Below are 20347 nucleotides of genomic sequence, written 5' to 3'. Positions count from 1 at the left end.
GCTGAGTGTATTTGAGTTTGCATTTTCTTCTATTTGCTTTTGTGTGTATGTGGGAGGGAGAAAGTTATGACTGAGAAGAATCCAAGCTTAGTTTTCCGCTGATGGGAGTGGAAACGTTGACCAACGGACGCGGGCAGCGGTGGAAAATAAATTTCGCAAGAATTTCAACTCGACAATAATTCAACCGTCACCAGCTGCTGCGTGGTTGGTATAATGATGATTAAATGGAACCCAGCCAGCGGGATAGGCTTCGTTGAAGGATCAATTTGAAACTGTAAACATCGTTTCTGGTATATGGTAAATGTCCAAACGCGCAGTTGGAACCAGCTACATTCCTATCTTTACGTGCTGCGTCCTTAGCCTTCGTTAGATGATCGAGAAGAAGCATGATTTATCTGAAGCCGTCATCGTGGAGTAATGATGTTGATTGTTGTATGATTACTAAGCTAGAGGCAAAGGCAAAGCGTTTCAAAGTATAGAAAAGAATATGCGATGGGGTATCTGATTGTTGTTAATTTTTCGAGGCTCATTCGCATTAGCTTCACGGAGCCGAAATTCAATTTTTGTATATCAAAATTACTTAAAACTAGAGCTAGGCACGGGATTGGGGTAAGATTTGAAGATGCACTATGGTGATGGTTGGACAAGTGCTCGAACTAGGCAGGTGGACGATTGATGGAAAACTAAATACACAAAATACGAACTATGGTGGTGCACCGAAATGAAATAAACGTTCTTTCCAAACCCAGCTGTCATAATCGAGTACCACTTCGTCATTCTGCTTCAACCTGAAAAGATTTAAAAGAGCGCTGCTGTCTATCATCAAATCGCAACGATTCTCTGCTTGATCGTCAAGCATTACAGTTCGGCTTTTGCTCGCTCTGTCGAGAGTTGTTCGAAAGGTTCTAGTTTGTTCCAAACGTTCGCAGTTTAATCGCGTCGTCAGTAGTGTCGGTCGCTTCGTGTGATGGGAAGACAGCGCTCCCGGAGCAGGCTCCGAGAGAAAGCGGAGAAAAAGAACAGCGATGAGGGTAGCTTGAGTGTACCTATTTCGAATAGGTACGCTACTCTTCCCACCGATGTTGGGGATACCACCTCTGCCACGGTGAAGCGGAACAAGAAAAGGAAGAAAAACAGGGCCTGTCCGATGGTACGAGTGGACGTTACGATGCTACCGCGACGAATGTCAGCGTCATCGGTGATTTCGGCGACGCCGTCGACAATAAAAATTCTGCCGGCCCGAGTTGGGCAAACATAAAGCTTCCTCCACTGGTGGTGAAGAATGTGCCACTCAACACACTCATTGGCGATTTTACATCGCTGGGCATCACAGCGGAGTTTAGGCTCGGCAGGATCGGCACCAAGGTGATGCTCCATACAAAAACAGAGTACGAGGTGGCCGTAAAATATTTGAAGGATTCCAAGGCGGAATTCTTCACGCAGGCATCCCCGGTGAGAAGCCCTTCAAGGTAGTCATCAGGGGCCTACCAAACCCCTACCCCAAGATGATCGAAGCTGAATTCAAGAACTGGTACAAGCTGGCCCCAATCTCTGTCTTCCGAATGACAAGGAGAGACGAAAATGTGAAGACGTACGCGGGTTGTCTTTTCCTGGTGCACTTCCAGAAAGGGACGGTGACGCTCAATGCACTGCAAGCCATCCACTCGATCTACTCTATCATCGTACGGTGGGAGCCATACCGTGGCGGCCATCGTGACGTAACGCAGTGCCAGCGGTGTCTCAATTTTGGACACGGTACCCGCAACTGCAACATCAAGCCACGCTGCAACAACTGCGCTCACGAACACGCTACTTCTGATTGCCCTGCGGATGGAACCGTGGCGTTAAAATGCGCCAACTGTGGTGGTGCACATCAAGGCTCCGACAGACAGTGCTCCAAACGCGAGGAATTCAAACGCATCCGAAAGCAGGCGTCAAGCAACAATCAACCAGGACGCAAGAAGGACCCCAGCAAAAACAAGCAAATGCGCGGGTGCAACCCACTCCCCCTCAAGAAGCTTTCGGTGATTCTGCTGGCCAAAGCTCTCCATCCCCCCTGGAGTCTGGAGACAACCAACAGCGCAAAACAACAACCCCGATCTGTTCTCAGCAGATGAACTAATGGAAATTTTCGTCAGCATGTCATGGGGCTCTTCGTAAGTGCCGCAATAAGCCCGAACAGATGCAAGTGCTCGGTAAGTTCATCATCCAGTATGGCATTTAAACCGCTAACTATCGTCACCTGGAATGCTTGCTCTGTAAGAGCAAAAGATATTGACCTTGCCGACTTCCTCCGCAATCATAGCATCGACGTGGGTCTTCTAAACGAGACCCATCTAAATTCCGGCGACAGCTTCTGGTTGCCTGACCACAACATTATTCGGCTTGATCGCACCAGCACCCCCCTGGTGGTGTTGCGGTCGACGTCAAGAAAGGAATAAAATACCACACTCTGTCCCATGTCCGCACCTCTATCATCGAGGCCCTTGGTGTGGAGGTGGAGTCGTCGATTGGATACGTCCGGTTCATCGCCGTCTACTGCCCTCGACAGTGTGCCGTCAGCAGTGGACTAGCGTCTAAATTCAAGAAGGACCTGTCCACCATCACCCGTAACGGTTCCCGCTTCGTAGTTGGAGGAGATCTAAATGATTGCCATGAGGCCTGGCGTAACTACCAGCAGAACCAGAACGGTCGTCTGCTGTTCGACCACTCACAGCATGGGCTGTACTCCGTTTGGTTTTCGGATGAGCCAACATTTATCTCACCCATCGACGCTAGACCTGTTCCTGACAAATATCGGCTTGTCCAAGCCGGTAGCCTTGAACGAACTCAGCTCCGACCACCAACCGGTGGTGGCTGAACTGGGCTACAATGTGGACCCTGCTCCAAGCCTGCGCAAGGACTACCATCGCGTAAACTGGGCCCACTGACGAGACGTGCGTCCGATGAGTTCCTGTGAGGGGTAAGTTTATTACCATTGATTCCCACACCTAACTCTTGATTCGCCTGAGAAATGTTCGTAGACGCCAGTTCCAGAGAACCGGAGATCTAGCGAGGAAACGTGAAATGGCCGATCTGAACAAGGAGATTGCTTCCAGATGGTCTCACTCCGGAACGAAAGTTTCGGGCGGCCTGTCCAGAAGCTGGACGACCGCTCCAGACCATTCTGGAAAGTTGCCAAGGTCTTAATGACGCACCTCAAACCCATTCCACCACTCAAAGATGAAAATGATGACGATCGGCTCATAATCACCCCTCAGGAGAAAGCAAATGCGATTGGTGAGCATATTTCCAAATCGCACTTGCTTGGCTCCAACATCCAAAGTCCGCTCGAAGTTCAGGTTGAGCAATGCGTACTCAACCTTGATTCCTCCCCTTGTGTGGAGGATAGAATCACAGTAGAACAGATTTGCTCAGCGCTGAAATGCACCAAAAACATGAAGGCCCCCGGGTTTGACGGAATATTCAACCTAGTGTTGAAAAATCTCAGCATGAAGGTTCACTCTCTGCTGGCTGCTGTCTTCAACAGATGCTAGGAACTGCACTACCTTCCAAGTATCCGGAAGACAGCGAAAAAAATACCTATCCGCAAACCCGGGAAGGGCCCAACGCTAGCTTCAAGCTACAGCCCAATCAGCCTTCTTTCAGCGCTGAGCAAATTGTTCGAGAAACTTATCCTCAATCGTTTGTTCAAGTTTGCCGAGGAGCACAACATTCTCCTACCGGAACAGTTGGGGTTCAGGAAGGGGCACTCCACAAATCATCAGCTAGTACGGGTGATGAATAACATTCGAAGTAACAAGGCTGTATCCAAGTCCACAGCCATGACATTGTTAAAAAAGAGTTCCCATATTCGTGAACCACAGCCGTGAACCATAGTTCACGGTGTATATTTGAGAAAATTTTGTTCATGAAAGCTGGCCGTGATTTTTAGTTCACGGTCCGTTCCCGTTTTCGGGAACGGATTTTTTTCCGAGTAGACGTTGAGAAAGCGTTTGACAATGTCTGGCACAATGGGCTTATATAAAAGCTTTGTAACTTCAACTTTCCTTTGCATCTTGTTAAAATCACCCGTAACTGCCTTCAGCAAAGGTCGTTCATGGTATCGTTCAGTGGCTGTCTTTCAAACACGTTCTCCATCCAAGCAGGAGTTCCGCAAGGAAGTTGTGTTGGGCCCTTTGGCTTACAGCATCTACACTTCAGACATTCCTCCCCTCGGAGACGGACACCTTCTTCTTGGTGGCCATGAATGGGGTCTTTGAACAACTACCCAAGAACGTTTACATCTTCGTCTACGCGGATGACATCCTCATTGTAACGGTGGGTCCCACCCTGCAGAGGACGAAACTGAGAGCGCAAGCGGCAGTCTCCTCGGTGGTCAGATGGGCTGACTCTGTTGGTTTCCAGCTTTCCGCCGGCAAGAGCGTGCGCTGCCATATATGTACCACCAGGCATCGCAACAACGGACAGCCCATCATGATTAAAAAACAAGCAATACCGACTAAAAACACCGTGAGGGTCTTGGGAGTGCTCCTCGATCGGAATTTATCCTTTGAGCCGCACTTCCAACAAGTAAAGAAGGACTGTCGCAGTCGGTCCAACCTGATTAAGACCATATCCCGCCCCCACCGATCCAACAATCGCGAAATCCGCTTCCGCGTAGCTAGAGCCATCATCGACAGTCGCCTACTGTATGGTGTAGAGATTACATGCCTTGCCGCCGAGAAAGCCGTCCAGATTCTGGAACCGGTGTACAACGGCTACGTTCGAACAGTCTCCAGTCTCCTGCCCTCTACCCCGGCCGACGCTGCATGCGTTGAAGCCGGTTCCTACCTTTTCGGCTCGTTTTCACCGCAGCTACTGCTACCAAAGCCGCTGCCTTTCTCGCTAAAACGTTGGGAAACAACAGGATCGTTCTCCTCGACGAGGCGAACCAACTCCTCCGCACGGCCGCCGACGTAGATCTCCCTCCAGTGGCCAGGGTCCACTGGCACGGAGACAAAAGTTGGCAATCGCACAAGATTAAAATTGACAGCCGAATCAAGGACCGCTTCAGGGCAGGAGACAACTCGCTGGCTTTACGCCGGACAGTTGTCGAAACTCTCGTTGCGCACTACCAAGGTTATGAAGTTAGGTACACCGACGGCTCTCTCTCCAGGAGCGAAGTGGGAATGGGGGTCTCCGGAGATGGTCTGCTTGTGAGCAGATTGCTCCCGAACCAATGCTCGGTGTTCTCAGCTGAGGCAGCAGCCATTCTCCACGCGATTAAGCTACCGGCCAACCGGCTGATATTAGTCGTAACTGACTCACACAGCGTGATATTGGCCCTAACAACAGAAACACCGAAGCATCCGTGGATCCAAGGAACGGTAAAGCACGCGCCGCCCAGTACAGTATTCATGTGGGTACCCGGTCACTGCGGGATCCAAGGGAACCTAATAGCCGACCACCTCGCCGGCTCAGGCCACACTGGACCCAGGTCCACCGGCAATGTACCGCTCCAAGATGTCAAAAAGTGGATCAAGCGGACGATTTGGAGAGCCTGGGACACAGAGTGGAGGAACAACAGGACACACCATCTTCGGAACATCAAGGCGACCACCGGAACCTGAAAGGATCGACCAAACCTACGAGAACAGCGAGTGGTGTCAAGGCTACGCACCGGGCACAGCAGAGTCTTCCACAACTTCGGAGGAACACCGTTCCGGGGGACCTGCGAAACCTGCGGAGTGCCAGCCACCGTGGAGCACATCCTCGTGAACTGCGCGGAGTTGGAAGAAATTCGGGCTGCCTTTGGCTTGGAGTCAATCAGCATTCGGAACCTGTTGGGCGACGAGTCCCCGGCAGCAGCCGCCCTCATCACCTTCCTAAAGGAGGCGAATTTTTACCACAATATCTGAGTGTTCCTTGTTTGTATTTCCGTTTTGTTGGCTCTTCTGGCAGTTTTCTAAACCTTTTCATTATACCATGATAAATGTACCATAGCCAAGATTGGGAATCTCCTTCTGAGAACCCATTTTTCAATCTTAAGAGATGAACTAGCCATATGGCCATAAAAATCTCTATAATAAAGAAAAAAAAAATCTCAAATGTACTAAAGTTGAAAACACGCATCTGTGTCACTTGAAAATTCATACATGTAAACCACACAAACACAAGAAATAAAGATCATTTAAAGTCAAAAGCCTCAACTCGCTTTTCGCTTCGGACGGCGTGGTGAGCAGGTAGCAGAAGCATCAATAGCAGCAGTAGGAAGGTGGTGGCAGGTTAGGTAGTGTACTCTTCTAACCAACAAGCAACAATGACTGATCGTGACAAAGGAGGAAAAGGTCTTGATAAAGGAGGCGCCAAGCATCATCGCAAGGTTCTTCGTGATAACCGCCATCCGTCGTCTGGTTCGCCGTGACGGTGTCAAACGTATCTCTGGTCTGATCTACGAGGTGTGCTGAAGGTGTTCCTGGAAAATGAGATCCGTGATGCTGTCACCTACACTGAACACGCCAAGCGTAAGCGGCCATGGATGTCATCTACGCTTTGAAGCGACAGAGACGCCCTCTGTACGGCTTCGAAGGTTAAATCATCACCAACTTTGGCAACAAGACGGCTCTTTTCAGGGCCAACAAGCTTACTACAGTAAAGAGTTGAAATAGAATTTATCTGTGCCTGTTTGTCCATATTCAGAAACACACGCCCCCAACGACCACACAAAATGCTCTCCAGAGTTGTAATCTTGTAACCAAACTTGGAAGCAGGGGTGCAAGTGATTTTGATCGATTCTCTTTCAACTTCTCTTTCTCTTTGAACAAAATTACCACAAATTTGGTACGCCTACAATTCAAAAACGGAAAGATTTAAGATAGTAGATGATCGATCAATTAAAAGAACTAAATGCTCTTCACATTTGTTCCGTCCACTAGCGGTCCTACGTCAAGCTTCCGTTCGTGCCCCTAGACATAGACCCTTCTACTTTTTTAGCGATGGGCCCAATCTTAGATCCATAGGCCAACATTAGAGCCACTTCCCCTCGATAGTGTAACAGCAAGAGCATCGATTGACACTGATAGCTCGACTTTGTTTACCTTTGTTACTTTCGACGTAATGGAAATTTGCTCTTGAAATGTTTCATTCATTCGAAGGGATTTCAGCTTCTTAAAGATAACACACAAATTTATACAGATTTATAACATCCAGACCACCCAAATCAAAGACAAACGGTTCAATATGTCTGAACGAAGGCCTTAGCAGGTTAAATACCATGCGTCTCCATGGAACACTGAATTCAAATGGCGATGGCCAGTTACCTACTTGGGGTTAGCTGAAAGTTTTCCAAGCAGTTACGCAGCTCCTGCTCTGCCACCAAGCAGGTGCATATATTAACAAAATTATTGATCTACTCTGTGAGCACAAATTATCATCTCAAACACATATTCCTACTTCTACGAAACTTTCTTTAGGGTCATTCCAGTTCCCATCCAGGCAAATTACGAAGCAACAGTGGGAATTATCCAGCTTGCATAGATAGCTAAGAAAAACTAGATTATGCTGGAACCCACCGCCGGCACCAGGGATTAATAAGGAAAATGTAAAACAGTGGAATTAAGTACTTTTTTCTCACCACATTTGCTCCCACTTTGGCGAAGGAAGCCGATACAAGTGGTCCAGTGCAAATTTTTACATTCCGACATCCGGTGCGAAACGTACACCGGCCAGCCGGAAGGAAAGATGTGCTATGTTCACCATCGCTTCGCGATAAGCTTTCGAAAGAATGTAATTCCACTGCTGTTCTAAAAACTGCTCTCGGGTAGCTCATCTCTTGCTGTATGGGTGAGAGTGAGTTCCACTCATCGTCGATTGCTGAGAGCAGGAGTGAGATGAGCGCGGTCCAAAACCAAAACATCGGGGCTCCACGTGTCTCGCGCGTGGGTGTAATGCACAGCAGCAGAGTGTTGCATCAGTTGAGCCTGCCCCGTCTTTGGACCGACCCGGGGAGCAAACCCACTTGTTGAGTTTTTGTTTTGATTTCGATGCCACGGCGCCGGCAGTGGGGTGTATCAACAGCTGGAACGGAACTCTCCCGTTTTCTCTTGATAGTAATGCAAAAATGTTTCGAGAAAGAGAAACGATAGGTGATTCTCTTTTTAGTACAATTCCGGTGTGGCGCGCGGAATTAGTACCCGACAGTTACGCGCTCCTTTCGGATCATATCATGATTATCACATCACGCTGAAGGGACGACGGCCGGTTTGGAATATCAGTATCGTCCCAGCACGCGACTCGGTCGGATCGGAATCTTATCTCGTTGTCCCGCGAGACGCGCTGTTGAAGGCAGTTTCCATGGTGGAGTTAGCCTCGACGTTGGTTACTTTGATCGGTTTCCGGAGATTTTAATTCGTGATGAGTGTTAAATAATAAAATATGTTAAATTTACAAGAGTTGTAACTATGTGAAATGGTGAAGATGCTAGTGGAAAAAAAATTTAAATTAATATGTGTGTTTTGAAAATCTATTAACAAGTGTTGTGTACCAAACATATAAATTTAATCAATCGGTGTTGAATGAAACTAGAAACGGATAATAAGCTCCGCCAAGGATAGACACGTCGGTAAAGTGAATCAAGAGATTACTCATCACGTACACATCGGTAAAGTTCAGCCCCCGGGATTCCAAGGCCGGACAACAACTGGGAGGGAACCTCCGATAAAAAAGGTTGGTCAAATTTTTGTTTGTTTCCCTTGTTCGTATATTTCATTCGGCTTGGCTAAGTGGGCTGTAGGAAAAGCCGGGCAAATCTCCACCGTCCAGTGTGTTTGTGGGTGGTTGAGCAAAACCACATCGTCCACCTGACCATCACTCCTCTCGGTTTGCCGATCAACCTCACGGCAGTTGTGTTTTCCAGGGGATGCTGGAGGGAAATTGAATTTGAGTTAGTTTTTTTTCTCTTTCGGTTAAGTGTTTGGTGCTTTTGGTGATGAACATCAATTGGTGACAATGATGTAAATGGGAAATGAATAAGCTCAGTTGTAGTGTTTGCAATATTTACTTCTAAAAAATAGTAATCATTTTTTTTTAACAATGGGTTTTGAAGACAGAAGTGAAGTAGAGTTAGGAGGGACAAAAGTTCGTTTTGAGGTTTTCGAAGCCCGTGCAAAATAAAACTCAAATTGGTGGTGTTTTCGAAGAATTATCGGTGAAAGTGTGTTACGCGATGATAAATTATAACATTTGTACTAGCTTTGGGGACGCAAAACAAGAAAAAAACAAAAGTTAAGGGGTAATTTTATTTGAGAGCATGATTGCATTTCTCTTAAAGATGATTTTAGGAGTATCAGACTTTTAATATGTCATCAGGAAGCTGAAATTGTCTATAGTGGAGCGAAAGTTCAAGCAGAGTCATTCAAGCTTAAATCTCAGATTGTGTAAAATTCCATAACCGTCGATTTAAATGAAATATTCAAGTAGCAATAATCAACCAGATGGCGCAAGATGATTGACCTGTCATAAGTTTGTTTTTGTATTGGATTTGTTATTTCAAAAAATGAGAACAGAATACATACGACTGTAAGTACTTGTGTACGAATCCGTTCTGTCCGGATTGCCTGGAAAATTTCTTCTCGGAGATTCGGCGACGTTGCGGGTTTAACGATGCCCCAAATGCATATCAGTTCAGTAGTGCTTTCAAATACGCTATGCTGTCTTCTGCAAACGAAACATTTGATGAGGGAAAAAAAAACTGCCAAAACGACGGGCTTCAGCCTCTTTTGCATGGAGACGATCTTGAAGAACTTTACTAAGAAGCTGTAGCCACACTTTCATTCGAAGTTGAAGAACTTGACCTCGATACTCCTTTTGTTGCACAGAGAAAGGAGCTCAACGCGCTGGTTTATGTTCTAGGAATTGGGATTTCCAAACTGCCTCACGAAAAATGCCGTGCTAAGCTGAAAGTGTCGACTATTAATTTTCTAGATTAAAATGCCGGGCCTCATCACGAAACGTTGATATCCCAAATAATACGCTTCACGCTATCGGGCTGATAGCATTTGCTGCATTCAAGCAAAATTTTCGGAAATTTTTGTTTGAGAACAAAATAGGTGTGAAAACTCCTTTAAAAGCATATGTTGCTCACGAGTACTTTGACAACGTAGTTTGCAAGGCTTACTTTGCTAGATTGATTGACTTCATTTACAACACTCTCATTCAAGGCTTCCTGAGAGAAGTTCGATTCAAAAATAAAGTAGCAGAGAACAATAAGCGTAAAACAAAGCGAAATCGTAAAGCAGTTCGAAAGAATTTGCCACAACGAGCTTAATTAATTGATATAAGGTTTGCCAAAAATATTATTATGTTTTGTAAAGTTGTCGAAACTTTTATTTTTCCAGTTGTCTAGTATGAAAACTTGCAATAAAACATTGTTGTACACTTGTTCATTATAAAGGAGCCAAACATTTATTGTGTCACGCAAAATCCATTTGTCATGAGATGATAGTCTGTCAATTTTACTGTGGCAATTTTTAACCTACGTGGCGCTAGTGAGCAAGTGATTTCTAACGTATTCTGGTTTGAAAATTTACACAAAACTTTTGATAAAATTTGTATTTGCTTGAATGTCTGTCTGCGGTTCAAGTCAGCGGACCAAAAGTTCGAGTCGTGTCCCAAACCCATTTAATCATTCACAAATGTCTGAAACGCATTTATTTTCTCTAAACAACCATAACTGGAATAGACAAACTTGCGAACTTATTGCATTTATTGTGGAAAAACACTATTTTTGAGTGGATTACGTTGATCGCCAAGTTCTGACATTACTGTCATGCACACTCAGATAAAAATTCTGAATTTTAATTGTGATGTAAACATTCATTCAGGTAGACTTGTATTTCATTTCACGCAACCGAGCAACTTGCAAACAATGTTGTTTACAAAGATGGGCTTTTGTATACAATATTTGCTACATTGCATGAAATGTGTCAGAACTTTACATGATATATAATGTAAACGTATATGATATGTGCCGTTCCATTTATGTGCATCATATTGAACAGAAATTTACACTACTTTTTCGAATTATGCAGTTAAAATTATTTTGTAATTTTACACGAATTTCCATGCACATAAAAAGAGTATGTATTTTCATGTAAAATTAAATTGATTTTTAAATTTACACGACTTAAAATTTACATGCATGTAAAATTAAACGTCACTTGAATTTTACATGGCTGGCTTTCACTTTTTGAACGAATTTGCATAGTTTCATTTTCAAGTACGCGGAATTATCACCCACACGAAATAACCCGCCTTCACGGCACAGAACATACTCTACACTTCCACCACTATATCAAAACGATCAGTCATGAGAAAAAAGGAACCACGAGCGCATTTTTGATCGTTTTTCTATTTTTCCATATCTAAATTTATGATTTTCTGAACGAACTAAAAGTGCTCTTTGTATAAAACCGCTTTAATCAATATTTTGTCTGTCATCCATTTTCTATTTGTCGTTCCACATAACCAAAACTGAGCGCACAAAACTTACAATACACTTTTCCGACATTCGCCGCACTGAAGAAGTGATTCGAGCTATACGCGGTGGAGAAAAAACTGATAGAATAATCGGTCCGTCCGCCATGTAAGCTTTCTCAATGTTTGTTGATTTAAATTTACATGAGCATGTATATTTATAGGTTTTATCATTGAAAATTCGATGTTCTTCGATAAGTTTTTCCATCGCGAGGAGAATAATACCAACCGGTGGCCACTAATGATTTTAAATTGGCTCACTACTTGACTAGCCTATTGGTCCCAAGCAAATCGATTAACGTGCCCCATTCCAGTCGAAATTCTAGTACTACACTACGCTATGAAAGTTTCACAGATAAAATGAGGGACAAATTACAAAATTATTTTGTTCTGATTGAGTGATAGCCAGACTGCCAAGCCGAAACTGATTATTGATAAAATGAGGGGTTCGTGGATTTTCCTATGTTTCGAGGGGTGCATCGATTAGCTTGGGACTGAAGACCTATGAGTATCAGAGCTGAGCCAAAAAGTTGAGCACGTTTCTTCGGGACCTACTAGTCTTAGAATTACCTCTATGATAATACACTGCAAGAGAAAATTAATCGAATAAACGAGTAATTTTATGAGTTTTATCACGCTCTTTTAATGTGCATGATGTTTACTGTAAAATTAAATTAAAACCCAGTTTAAAGCGATGTATTTTTAAAATAGTTTTGGTTTACATGTCATGTAAAATTCCTTATTTTTTTCTATGTATAAATTTTCCTTTCAGAGGATCACATGAGAGGGTTTAGCATGTTCAAGCCTGGTAGCAGTAATACAAATCTCGATTTCTTTTTTGAAGGAACGTATCAGCCTTTGTAAACAATGCATTTGATCGTCGGTTTGTCGGTGCGAAAAAGTTCTGTCGCTGGCAGAAAACAGTTCAGAAATGTCGTGACCACCCACATATACAGCGGGCGAGTTTCCAGCAGCGCGCTTACGGACCGCCCGGTGGACTGGGCGGACTTGGGCGGAGCGCCCCCGCGGCGCTATTGGGTCGCCCTCTGCAGAGACGTTGAATAGAGACACACATAGACTGAAGTAAGAAGAACCAAACAAACCGTCAAATGCTGAACCAAATCTAATAGCGAATTCGTTTATTATTCAGTTCCAACCTGGATCGGGTATCAAGATTGGGTCTGCTTGTTTTCTGACAAACGTCAGTTTGCTCGTTTGTTTTTAAAACCTAGCTCAGGTTGAGGTTCGCACTGACAAAAAGTTCGGTTTCGCACTCACAAATCGAAGGTCGCCCACACAAACCAACACCATCATCGTGTAGGTAGAAGTTTCCCCTATCCGATGCTAGTGTTGGTTTGCATGGGCGGCCTCCGTTTTGTGAGTAAAGGGCTTTGGAACGGTTTGTTTACAAATGCTGATGGGCCCTTTTCTATTGTTGATCCAGAGCAGACAATTGAGTTCTCCAAGCAGGATCTCACGAACACTACACTAATAACATAATTTTACACACACTAGCGTATACTGTCATGTGCACGGTAAGAATCAAACATCCATTTATGAGTAAAAGTGAACCCATTGTAAATAAAAGGGGCACCACTAATTAATGAGTAATTCATTATGCCAATTAAGTAGTAACTGTTAGCTACTGTTAGCAGAAACTCATTGTTGTTAAAATAATTTACTCATTAATGAGTAAAACCACCTTTTTCAAAAATGGGTTAACCTTTACTCACAAAAGGGTACTTGACTGTTACCGTGACTGTTTACTTTAGAATGACAGTTCTTACAGCAAACAAAAAAATTCTCACAGCTAACAAAAAATTTCATCTCACTAACACACGCAACTCGCACCAATACGAACCCGGCTCGAGAGGACTATACGGGGGTGAAAACGAACCACTTTTCTGTCAAACGCGAACCAGCTCGTGATTGGCCGATTTGAAGTGCGTAAGATGGAGATAGAGATAGAGATAGAGATTAAAGAGTACACGGTTAGAAAAAAGTACCCAAAATTAAGTTCTTTTCACTCATCTCGGCACTACAGTCCAAGAACCCAAAAGTAGGTAAAGCGGGTTAAAGTAATTTTCATTTACTTTTGTGCAATTCGTATGGAATTTTTCACTCGCTTTCTACCCAAAAGTAAGCTAGTTGTACCCAACAGTAGGTAAATATGATTATACTCAACGTTGGGTTCCCACACTTTACTACCCTTGTTGGGTGGTTTTGCTCCTCCGTTTCTTACAACATTAGAAGGAGGAAAGGAGAAAAACTAGTCAAAAGTAGGTAAAAGTGAACTGGCCGTTGGGTACTTTTTTCTAACTGTGTAAGAAGTCAGTTATCTCTACTTAGGCTCTGAACCATTTGGTGGATTTTTTTTTAACTTTTGGTTAAAATTTGACAGATGGAAAGTTATCGATTAACCCTGCTATCCGAGCGTGGTTATTTCTGACAGACAAGAAGTTAAATTTTGACAACCGTAGCTGAGTTCTTCTCGAAAACCGGTCGATCGACAGCACAGGGATTTTCGAACATGTCACTTTTAACCACGAGTTAAATTTAACTCGGCAAATGGTTCACAGCCTTAGAACCCGGGACGGGACTTGACAATCGAGCTTCTCACTCTTCTTAATGTTTTCGAAGAATCCCATTCGGAAAGTTGAGCGTGGTGTTTGACATAGTTGACCAGTGATGCCACGAATGTAAAATATTTTTTTCTATTTTAATTTGGATTTTATTCGGAGTTTCTACCGCAGTTTCGCAGCTTGTACATAATTTTTGTTCAACACAATAACAACACCCATAAACAAACAACAATATCCATCGCTTAAAACACGCAGTGAACTCAATTGTTCAACTTTCCTTTCGCAAATATAAACAATTAACAACGCCATTGACGTTAACATTGATTCCGGCATCACTGCCAACCAGATTGATGCGATCCCTCTTTTCTTTTTATTCCACGATTGCTACTGTCAAATCGACCAATCAGAAACTGGCTCGGATTTGACAGCAAATTGGCTCGAAATCGCTACCCGATTGTCATGTCCCGTCCCAGCTTAGAACCAAACGAGCAAAGTAAATAAACATTACTGTTCGCTCAATTCACCAGAAAACAATATTGTTCTCAATGATGAAAAAAGTGTTTAATTATTTTCACGAAATATTTGATGTCGGCTATTTATTTATTTATTGTTGATTCAATTAAATACAACATTCATTAGAGATAAAAAAACAATTTCGAATCGGAACGTGTTATTTAGTTTTATGGTAATAAAAATGAATGCCCTGCAGGCAAAATAGTAAAATTTGACAAAAGTTATACTGTCATGGAGCGACTGTCATCTCTCGTCTACGCTTTATTTTTGCAAAATATTGCCGCGTACTTCATTTTTATTCAGTCACGGTCGAACGTTCAAATTTTCTCAACAGCATTGCGGCACTGAACGAAAGTAATTTGAAGCCGAGTTGAAGCTAGTCGAAGAAACAAGGTTGCCAATGAGATTGCCAAAAGATCCCTCAAAAACCGTGCCGCTGTTTTGACAGAAATTTTCTTTGCGCGTCTCTATCAACGTCTCTGGCGATTGATAACTATCAAAAGGTGCTATACACTCTAAGTTTATTCTACCGAGCTCGGCTGTGCAAATCTCGGCAAAAAAAGTTTCACTTAGATCTCAGCAAACATTTCATTTGTTTGCTGAGATGCAGCTAAGCATTATCCGACACTCAGCAATCAAATGTCACTTTTGCTGAGATCTCAGAGAAACTAATTTTTACCGAGATTTGCACAGCCGAGCTTGATAGAAAAAACTAATGTCGTTTTCGTTTTTGCGGTGTAGCTACACCGGTGCTACACTGCCGTACACCGAAATAATTTAAGGTGTAGATATAGGATACACCTTTGTTTACAAACAAATGATGTTAAACTGTCAAAGACTCGTGTTTATTCCTGCTTACACTACACCGGTGCTACACCGCAAAAACGAAAACGACATAAGTGTGTAGTGAATTCCAACCGACCACCCGTGGCGCTGTTGTCGTACGGGTGATAAAAATGTAAACAGCTGTCAAACGTGACTCACATCAGAATTTTAACTTTTGAAATTGAAAATTTGTCTTATTTTGTACGTTTTTGGTGATCAAAAAGCTTGTAAAATTGTAGGAAAAGTGGTCTTCTTCAAAATAACAAATGGCTTCAATGATATCACTGCTTGCTATCAGGAAAATTGTTGATTTTTTAGACTACGTAAGCACAAGCTCCACCACTTAACATTTTCATGGTAGTAGCAGGATCGTTGCATTATCCTGGGATGCAACCAGAACAAATTTCAACTTTTTCGAGTTCCGAATTCGGGGAGCAACAAATTCGCGCAGTGGAGAAAGGTTGCCACTGTTTATGGATCAGGGACAGAGTGGATATGCTCCCATCATTTTGTTGAAGCAGACTTTGTTGAATATAAGTCCCAAAGTTTGTTGTCGTGGGGTAATTTGAGATTAATTTCATGTGGCTGCTCCCCGGGATAGGAACTTTGGAGCACAAACCCATTCCCCTTTTTTTGCTTTGCTGCTGATCTACTGGTGCAGCCCAGGTACACAATATGCTAGGTCTCTAAATCCACGAGCACGGAGTACCCAACCGAGTCTCCAACATAATCCAGTATATCCAGCAAACTGACTTGGACGTCGGTTTTGGGATAGGAATCTGTAATCATAAAAAAAACATAACCTAAATAATATCGGTCCATCAAAAACGCAATTCTCGTAATCTTTCAATGTCATGGCAATGAAAACTAACATAACATTACATTATTCGACAAATTTTCTACATGTATCAACTATAATAATAATCGTATCGCACTACAGCGGAGATTGGCTCGTTGGGGACTCGTTAGTTGGGTGTTCGCTAGTTGGGCCAAGACCCAATTAAAAAGCATCTGGATGTCAAAATCTCATGTCAAAGTAGATTTGACAATCAACCATAAATTCCACCTATGCGTTTTGAACGTATTCCATGTATTGAATGTAAACATACGGTATTTGTTCGTAACATTTGAGTTTCATTTGAAATTCCACAAGGAATATAAAACACACATTAAGCACATCCGTATTTTGCTTTTTTCACTCAGTTTAAAGCAACTTGCTTCAATCCAAATTGCTTTTTGCTCAATCTTCTTAACCGCAACAAAGGATACGCATTAGACTGATGCAAAATTTGAAATTTTCGCTCCACAGTGTTCAAACGGTTTCAAATCGGGTCCTGATTAGCCTCCGAAAGTTTAAACTCATTTAGTGAGAAACTGACTTGGCACAAACCATTTGAAGTTTATATGAAAATTACTATGGGAAAACAAATTTTTGTGTTCATTGTCTTCTAGCCTTTTTACATATTGTACTGTTAACAAAGTCTATTGCTATTCTTATGGGAATTTTTATCAGCTACAACTTTGCAGAAAATCGTTTTTCAGCCAAACGTCAAATTAAATAGTTATTAATTGTTTAAGAGATTGATAATCTTATGGCAAGATTAAGCAACTGTATTGTTGGCAACACTGTATTCTGCTGTGTGACATAGTAGCCATGATTTTTGTCCTCTATTCTACGCGTCATAAACACCAATGTTGCCTGCTGAACAGTTAATTGAGCATAATCATAAGACATCAGTGACTTGAATCATTAATAACTTTTGTTCCTTACTTTTGATCGAAAAGTGGTCTTGAACAAAATTGTAGCTGGGAAAATTTTCAACAATCCATCATTTTTAAAAGTAGAGTTAACTGGTGAATTTTGAATTAGATATGAACCGAAATTATGCTTTCTTCATAGTAATTCCCATATAAACTTCAAATGGTTTGTGCCAAGTCAGTTTCTCACTAAATGAGTTCATACTTTGAGAGGCTAATCAGGACCCAATTTGGAACCGTTTGAGCACTGTGGAGTGGAAATTTTAAATTTTGCATCAGTCTAATACGCATGCCCCCCAACACATTTTAGCCTTCTGTCAGTTGACCCAACCAGCGAATTTCGGCTGTATTTTGAACTTTTTCTAAAATAATTTATCATTCAAACTCTGAAATTTGAACCGACTGTCATAAATTTATAACCATCGACTAGTACTATTTCCCGCCACTAGTGACGCATAATTTTTTTTGGATTCTACCTGAGTACTGCGAACTCAGCCGATTTTATTTTTCAAGTGAGCTAGAAAACATCTTGAAAATGGAAAGGTTTCAAATTGTTTTGCTGAAACAGCTCACGAAATTGTATATACATACTGTCAAATGAACTCTTCGCTCCTCCTCCTCTGCTCCAGAAATAACGTACACCATGGGAGTGCATCTGCCCACAAAGCTCACATGACTCTTATAATTATTTTTTTTTTTTTTTGATTTACGGTTTAGCGACTTTGCAGTCAATTTAATTGTTTATAGGAAAGTTTGAACATACTGAGAGGTAAGCACATATCATCGGTAAGAGACGTGTGTGTGAGAAAATTTGCGAAAAAAACTCTTATAAAGTTTGATTAAATTCTTGATTATGAACCCAGTTTTGGCATTATTAATATCAAATAAAAACACTTTTTCGAGCATCACGCTCGATGATTTACATTATCCATCTACTTAGGTTGATTTTTCGACAGTTTCATAATTATAATTCTTAATTTGTTTTCAGTAGGTGGCAACACCTTTACTTGTGGTTCAAACAGTAACTACCTACGTGACTTCTGAGCTCTTTTGAATGTTTGGCTCCTGTTTGACAGTTTTACTCGGCTGCCAGATCACAAGCATTTTGGGTTAGTTCACAGTACTCAGGATTCTACTATAGAATTGTACCAAAAACCTATTTGTTTACATGTTGATTATAGGCCCTTTTCAAATATTACGCAAGATATGCCTTATTCTTTATTTTTTCCAGGCCAATGACAAGGCCTATATCAACAGCAGCGTTTGACAGTAGGCATGGTGCCCCGGGCTCAAATCGTTTATTGTGCTGGGCCCGCTGTCACGGCTTAACACGTTACCTGCGTGCCTGTCACTGGGCTGATTTTTTTCTGATGCAGATCAGAGCAAATCAGAGTTACTCTAAGTAACCCTCAGCTAAAGAGACACTCGCATTAAAACCGTCCTCTTTCTTGGTTTCTTCACAATGGTTCAGCGTTGCCAGATTGTTTTCAAGCTTATCGGTGTCAAAGGCTTTTAACAATCGCTTTTTCGGTATCTTCTATTTCAAGGCCAACAATTGAAATGGCCTTAACTCCATTTTGTAAACAAACCTTGTTAGGCTAATTTCTCGCGAACCGAAGTCCGTTAAGGCAAACCAACATAATTTACAGGTAGGGGAAATTCTCCTCTACCCGATTGTGGTTAAGGTTTGCAAATGTAGGTTTTGATGCGCGAGAAAATGGCCTTACAAGGTTTGTTTACAAAATGGAGTTAAGGCCATTTCAATTGTTGGTCTTGATTTTATTAATTTTATATTTTTGTCGTTTTCGAAAAAAGTAATTTAGTAATTTATTTATTTCATCAACCGATGTAGACTAGTACAAATACATATACAAATTTGTTTTTCTTAAGAATATTAAAAAATATATTGTCAGCTATTATATTTTTACTTCCTACGAGTTATGATTCCGTATGGAGTTAAAATATTGTTTTAGTTTATGCCGAGACATTGAAAAGTCAATGGTTTCGCAGTATTGATTGTAAGACGCCATCATGCGATTTAATGGCCCAAATTTTGCATAATTTGTGCGATGATGGGTTACGGCAAATAAATTTCGATTTCTGAGTTGTCGAGTAGGTACATAAAAATTTAATTTTGATAAAAGTTCTGCTGAGTTAATGCGCTGCGAAACGATATCGTTTACAAACGAAACCATTGCATATTCACGACGCTCTTTTAATGTTTGTATGTTTATAAGCATGCAGCGTGCTTCATATGATGGAAGAGGAAATGATGTCCAACCTAATTTACGAAGGGCATATAATAGAAATTGCTTTTGTACTGATTCTAATCTTTCTTCGTGCGTGATTGAAAATGGAGACCATACAATGCTGCAATATTCCAGTATTGACCTCACATAGGCAATATATAGTGTTTTAATTGTGTATGGGTCCTGAAAGTTATAGCAAAAGCGCTTGATAAAGCCTAGCATGTTATTTGCCCTGTGAATAATTGTATTGTAATGGTCTATGAAAGTTAGTTTGGAGTCTAAGATAATCCCTAAATCCCTGACTCTTTCACATTTTTCTACATTCTGATTTCCTAATGCAATTGAAATGTTTGATGGTGTTCTTTTTCTGCTAAATGATATTAAGTTGCATTTTTTTACATTCAGTTCTAATAGGCTTTTTTTACACCATGTGTAGAATATGTGTATTTCACTCTGGAATATATTGATGTCTTCATCATTTTTTATTTCCAAAAAGAGCTTCATGTCGTCGGCATAGATTAGCAATTTTATTTTTTTGAGAATGAAGGAAATGTCGTTTACGTACAGAATAAAAAGAAGAGGTCCCAGATGAGAGCCTTGCGGGACTCCTGAGGTGACTTGAATTGGGGTCGATTTCTTTCCGTTGAATTTAATTATTTGTTGGCGGTTAGTTAAATATGATTCAAGCCATTTCAGGAGTCCTGGCTCAATTCCAATTTTTTTCAATTTGAAAAGAAGCATTGGTATGTCAATTCGGTCAAATGCCTTGCTAAAGTCTGTATAGAGAGCTTCTACGTGGTTTCCATTATCCATTGCATTTAATGAATAGTCTATAAATTCAAGTAAATTTGTCGAGGTCGAACGTCCTTTAAAGAAGCCGTGTTGCATGTCAGTAATTCTATTTTT

General features: G+C 41.9%; 1 protein-coding gene across 1 annotated transcript in view; it reads left to right on the top strand.

Annotated features, from left to right (window-relative positions):
* Window positions 1–8368: 8368 nt before the first annotated feature.
* sNPF-R (short neuropeptide F receptor) overlaps window positions 8369–20347 on the top strand; it is a 437511-nt gene continuing 425532 nt past the window's right edge. The window contains exon 1 of the mRNA XM_065221931.1: window positions 8369–8706. The gene's annotated coding sequence lies outside the window, so the exon portion shown is untranslated. The remainder of the gene's footprint in view (window positions 8707–20347) is intronic.

The sequence above is a fragment of the Ochlerotatus camptorhynchus genome, unplaced genomic scaffold (assembly GCF_037179485.1).
Source record: "Ochlerotatus camptorhynchus isolate MF236.1 unplaced genomic scaffold, CSIRO-AGI_Acam_v1.1 ptg000150l, whole genome shotgun sequence".
Classification (NCBI taxonomy): Eukaryota; Metazoa; Arthropoda; class Insecta; order Diptera; family Culicidae; genus Ochlerotatus; species Ochlerotatus camptorhynchus.
The sequence above is the reverse complement of the archived record's forward strand: the minus strand, read 5'-3'. Positions and strand labels throughout refer to the sequence as shown.